This window comes from Macrotis lagotis, chromosome X, assembly GCF_037893015.1.
Source record: "Macrotis lagotis isolate mMagLag1 chromosome X, bilby.v1.9.chrom.fasta, whole genome shotgun sequence".
In the NCBI taxonomy this organism is placed as follows: domain Eukaryota; kingdom Metazoa; phylum Chordata; class Mammalia; order Peramelemorphia; family Peramelidae; genus Macrotis; species Macrotis lagotis.
Window position 1 is genome coordinate 619,148,256 of NC_133666.1, and position 6,659 is coordinate 619,154,914.

Genomic DNA, 6,659 nt, shown 5'->3' on the forward strand with positions numbered 1-6,659 from the left:
GGCTACCAGTCCCAAAACAGTACAATTTCTGAAGAATAAAAATAACATACATAAAAAACAATAGGACAGACACAGAGAAGGCATAATTAGGTTTAACCAAGGCCAACAACATTGTCTTGTGAGCAAGAAGTAATGAAAAGTATCATGAAGGAAATGTGTGATTGGCAAATGAAGTGAGCAGGACATGGAGGGAGAGGAAAGGATATGGGGAGAGATGCCAAAGTGCTGCAATGTTAGCCACAAAATGTCATAAGACTCAACTCACTGTGCCAGTCAGTTAAAATTTATCATGCCAGGCCATGCTAACCGCCTAGAAATTTGGGGGGGGGGGGAACGACCTGTTCAGTCCAAGTGGGACAATAGCATACAAACCACTATATTTCAAATAGTTTTATACAGAACAATTGGGGTGGTCTCTTCCACAGATAAAATATCTAACTTCATGTATCCAATAGTCCACAATTTACACAATTTCATTCTTATTCAGTTCAAGACTTTATTTCTCCCACTTTTCATCATAAGTCAGCCCAACTTAAGGACAGATAACAGATTTCTAAGATTTCATCTCCTTGCCTCCTGGCTCCCTTAACTTAGGTACAGAGATTATAAAACCAATGGTGTAAATTTAATAAAGACTAAGTTCCCCATGTTCCCATGTTTCTAATATTTTCTCTACCTTCAGATAATGTATCAAAAGACAAAGCAAAACAAAACCAAAAAACTCAGATAACTTGCATCTTGGATCCTCAATGCCTTCCCATTGGTTTTTGTTTCCAGCATAAATATCCTTTATAAAACTAGATATCTGGATGTCTTTCTAGCTTAACTGCCATGTCTAATGCTTTCAGAAACCTGTCCAGGACTTCACTATTAAGGTCAAGAGTGGTGCCTGTGTGGGGCTGCTAGGTGGCGTAGTGGATAAAGCACCGGCCCTGAAGTCAGGAGTACCTGGGTTCAAATCCGGTCTCAGACACTTAATAATTACCTAGCTGTGTGGCCTTGGGCAAGCCACTTAACCCCATTTGCCTTGCAAAAAAACCTTAAAAAAAAAAAAAGAGTGGTGCCTGTGATATGTGCGCCTGGACATATCATATAGGATAGGTGGGTGTCAATAGGTTCAATCTGCCTTCTTGGGGAGAAGTCCCAAATTGATAGATCATTGATCCATTTGAGTATCAAATTGTACAAATCTCTAGGACAACCCAACAGTCAACCCTTCCAAGATCTATCTACCTTTTCTGCTTCTTAGACTGGAGTGCCAAGCAATGAAAAGACTGAAGAGGTTTCCCAAATTGATCATGAGGAGGAAGAAGTGAGAAGTGAATGGTAATTGCATTAGCTTTAATTCTCACAGACATAAATTATCTGTGTCCAGATCAATTAATTATTGTCCTTTATATTTGAAGAAGACAATGACATCAAATGAATAATGGTATGACATGTACCTTATGTAGATTATAGTGAGGAGAATGTTGTATAAAGACAACCTTTTCATTGCCTTTTCCAGAATTATTATCAGTCTATGACTTGATTTATTAAGAAGCAGAACTTCTAGTGATGGTATGGATGCTGTGAGAGCTTTTGACTTTTTGGATGTGGTCCCCTCTCATATCAGTGAGACACTGCTGTGTTCCATCAACATAGGACAAAACACCAGTATATGATTTTCTGGTGGCAAATTGGCAACTGTACAGTATATCTAAAACCTGTCTCATAATGTTCTAATCATCAGTATATCTACCCAGAATCCAAAAATTTTGGTTTCCTGGAAACTTCCTGGCAAGGTCATGGCAATAATGATATTAAGTCACTAGTTGGTATCCCTTATGGTCAAAACTACAATGGTATCTGATCATCTTCAAACCTTTGACTTTCATTCTTTATTAATAAAAAGATTTCAGGCAAATGCATTCACTCTGGTCTATCTTATGCCAAACTAAGAACTTAACCTCTAATGGCACAACATGAATGCCCCCGAGTCATCCCTCTTAATAATGGCCTCAGTTCCAAAAACCAATAAAATAGAATCAGGGTCTTATTCTATTATTCCTAGCTGGGGTATTCAGATGACACGGGCCTACTTTGAACACTAATTTTGCTAGCTTTGAACTTTAAGAAAATGTTTACTCCATTCAAATATTTTAAAGCAAACTATTTCCCCTTGGAATAGAAAAGTTACTTGCCTATCTAAAAGCCAATATTTTCAAATTAACACCTACTGTTTATTTTAAATTTGTTTCTCTAGGCCCTACTAAGTTAAATACAGTAAACACAATTAAGACAAGGGGAGGACTGAGGACTGACCCTTGAAGAAGAATGTCAGAAGGATTGGAAAGCGAATAAATGGACTTGATACTAGAAACAAGACACTAAGAAACCTTTCTGATTCAAGGCAGAGAAATAGAGATACTGCTCCTCAACTGGGTAGAGGATCCAAGAAGTCTACACTGCTCCTTATCCTAACTCCATTGTTAAACAATTCTAGAGGCAGGAAGGGTTTGAGAAAACAGAATCGTTCCCCCAAAGTAAGACTGACATGCAGAGAACCAAATAGAATTCTTTCTAACAGTTGTTTTAATTCAGAGGGATATAGCGTTCTTTATCTGAGAAGTTAATAGCCTTTTGAAGAGTTCTAATATTATGTTTTATCTTTCCAATTGAAGCAAAATGTGTTTACTCTATAATGTGAGGTTTCCTTGAAAGGCAAGGAGTGAGAAGAAGCTAAGAATCCTACTGGGAAATGAGACAGGATGTTTACCTGAACTATAGTGGGAAATGCTCCTGAAGCAAATTTAAGAGGTGGGGGAAGAATAAGACTTTTTACAGCCCCCTGTTTTGAGTCAGGCTCTGAAATAAGGGATTTACAAATATCCCATTTGATCTTTACAATAATCTTTGACCTCTGGAAGATTCCTAAACACTCTCCCAACATGACAGGTCCAATGGCCTCTCAACCCCCTTCCCTACACAAGATCAAATCCCTCATAACTGAAAAACAATTCCCCCTGATTTCCTGAACTATATGGTCTCTTCATAGAATCTCTCATCCACATAGAATCTCTCCATCCACTTAGATCTCTACTGGAAGGAAGGAAGGAAGGAAGGAAGGAAGGAAGGAAGGAAGGAAGGAAGGAAGGAAGGAAGGAAGGAAGGAAAAAATATTTATTAAGGCTTGTTTAAAGTGCTTGATGCTTAAACTAGGGGATGGCTAGGTGGTGCAATGGATAGAGCACCAGCCCTGGATTACATGGCTGTGTGACCTTAGGCAAGTCACTTAACCCCCATTGTCTTGCACAAAAAAAAAAAATGGTGCTTAACCCGAAAATATGAACACGAAAGAGAAACAAGTCCTATCCTTCAGGAATTTATATCTTATAGAGGAGACATCACCAATCAGGTAGTGGTGACCACATAAGGACATTTTAGTTTGGGAAGGCACTAGGCTGGGTAGGGAAATAGCAGGGCAGCAACTGACCCTCCTCTTCAGAAGCCTTAGCTTTGACCACAAGCTCCCAGAGTAATAGGTTCTCACAAGAAGTGATGATGATTTTTGTCCTTCATTCTTTAAGAAGACTATGACATCAGGGAGGTTGAAGCATATGAATTGGATTGGGGGGAGGGGGGAGACTGTGCTAAGTCACCAGCCTCACTTTCTCCTCCAGAGCCATCTGGGTCTGGTGGCCAGATATGAATCAGGATGACTGGAGATAGTCCTAGATGTGAGGCAATCAGGATTAAGTGACTTGCCCAAGGTCACACAGCTAGTAAGTGTGAAGAGTCTGAGGTCAGATTCAAACTCCCGTCCTCCTGACTCCAAGGCCAGTTCTGTATCCACTGCACTACCTAGCTATCCCTTCCAAGAAGAGAAAGTTGGGGGGATGGTGTAGAAGAGTCGGGGAGAGGCTGCAGAGGAGTCCTTCCAAGAGAGCAGGGGAGAAAATAATGGCCATAGTGAAAAGGCACATTCAGGTCTAGGGGTCACTCTCCATTCAGGAGAAACAGTCCCTTTCCTGTCCTGACACTGTCTAGCCCTGATCTCAAGGGCTCTAACTCACTTTTTTATGGACTTCTCTTCATTAATTCACCAGACATCTAGTTATCATCCAATAATACAAAAGGTACCACTCACATTACTATCCCTGAAGGATTTACAGAGTGCTTTCCTTACAACAACCCCATGATATAATGAATTCAAGTATTCTTTTGAGAGCCAGAGAGAAATCCCCCCATCAAAAAGATACAGATAAGAAAAACCTCTCCATTTGGAGGACTAAGGAGAGGGAATATCCATTTCCTTTGAAAAAGGTTTGACAAGACCAACTTAGGTCACAGGCTGGATGCATTAAGGGGCTAGTTGCAAGGCTTCTTTGATTTTCTGGAACCAGACAGTAACAAAGAGAACAAGTAAGTGACCCTCTTAAGTGAGTTGACCATCCTAAAGACATCACCTAAAAACTACAAGCTTCCAGGGATTCTTCCTTCCCCTAGGAGGGGGGACAAGGCTCTCAGGCAGATATAACAGGGAAGGTTCTACCCAGTGATGGGTATGAGGAATCTATCTCCACTCCCAGGTTGTGAAAACCTAGGTGAGGTCTGGGCTAGACAAGGGACCCCGCTTCCTTGGCTGAACCAGAGCTCTTTGAACAGAGCTAGGAGGCAGCTCAGGCTGGCACCCCAAACCCCCATTGACCAGCCCTTGAAGGGTCTCTCCTGATCTTGGTGGTGGCCCTAGCAGCACAATAGCTGCCAAGGGGAAAAGCTGCTACACTGGGAGGAGTCCTGGTCCCTGCAGACAGGCCACACTTGGTGCATAGGGATGTGGGAGACATCTCGATTGCAAGGCCTAGTATCCGCATGCATTTTCCCAAGGTCTGCAATGGAGAAGTGGGAGGAAGGTGGGAGATTAGATCCCTGGAAAATCAAGATCCTCGGCTTTGTTCCCTCCCACCTAACCAGACCTGCTTTCTGACCTTACAACTTCCTGCTTTAGAACCTAGTTCAGAAATCACCTCTCCAGGAAGATCTCCTTGTGTAACTATCTCCCTCCAGGTCTGTCACATCTCCTTTCTACTCACAGAATTTAGCTCCATCTAGATCTTCTGTGTGTGCGTGTGTGTGTCTTCCATCTCCCCCTCAGACAGAGGGCTCCCTGACAACAAGACCCATCAGATACTCTAAAAACTAGTACCCACTTGTCCGACATGCGCCACTGAAAAGGCAGGACATTCTGCTCCTCATCCTGTCTTTTTACACCCAAGAATCACCCTGACACACCTACTCATTGCCTCAGTAAACCTCCCTCTTCATGAGTTTCAAGTCTCAACTTGTCTATCTCAACTTCCTGTCATGCAGCAGTGAGTCCACCAGGCCAGGGTTGCCAGAGTAGGATTTCATGTGATGAATCAGAAACCCTAAAACCAAAAAGTTTGCACCATCAACCCCACCCACTCAACCTCCAGATCTGAATGTGACCACCGTCTGTCAAAGATCTCTGGGACTATGCCTTTTATTAAAGAAGAAGAGAAACTCCCAAGAATGAAACACAGTTCCATTGAGGAAGAAAAAAAGGGGGGTTGTCTATACTCAGAAAACTTGCGCATAAATATATTTTAAAAAGAATCACAGCAGATGAGAAGGTTTGGATGGATTGTAGGAATGGAGCAGGAAGGATAGATGCTGGTGAGATTTTTAATTTATTAGAGTATGTGTAGAAAATAAGAAAGAAGGCAGGTAACCAAGGTGAACACATGGGAATGGCATAGTTAGTGCCAGGAAAAATAAAGCTAACAAAAATGACAAGAACAACAAAAGGACTTTTTTAAAGTTATGTTATAGGCAAAAGATTTTAAAAGATAGATCAACTGCTCAAGAAATAACAGGCAGTGGATGGAAGAAAGAACTATCCAACTCCCAATAACTTCAGAATTTCTCTACCAAAGAAATGACTGGCATGGCATGATAGGAAATACTAAAGGGAAAAAACAATTAATTGGGAACTAAAATCTAAAAGAAGAAATAGAGACCTCCTAGCTAGATTGGATGATGTCACATTTCCAGACCTAAGAGAATTCTACTGGCTCCAAAGAGGATATATGAGAAGAAAACTTCCCTTATTCCTTTGCAGAAATAAGGGCTCATATGGGGTAGGATACTACATATGACTTCAGATTTTTTTTAATATGTTGTTTAGTTTTGTAAAACTTTTTTCCCCTTCATATTCTCTTACTAATAGCACTGGGAGTGGAAAGAGAACCAGAAAAAAAATGGAAATTTTTTTTAAGAAAAGGAAAAAATTCAGGGCTGCTAGGTGGCACAATGGATAGAGCACTGGCCCTGGAGTAAGGAGAACCTGAGTTCAAATCCGAACTCAGACACTTAATGATTGCCTGTGTGGCCTTGGGCAAGCCACATAACCCCATTGCCTTGCAAAAACCTAAAAACAAAAACAAACAAAAAAAAGGAAAAAATTCTATTGGGGGTATTTCTGGAGAACTGATGACTCTGCTGAAAGGGATTCTAAGTAAGCTCCCAATCAAGCCCCAGATCCAGGGAAGAGAGTTAGGTCAGGATTCTTGGAGCTGGTCACTTGGAAGAATGCCTATGACTAGGTAGATCTCACCTCTGAACATGACTGCCACCAGGTGAATAGGCACCCACAG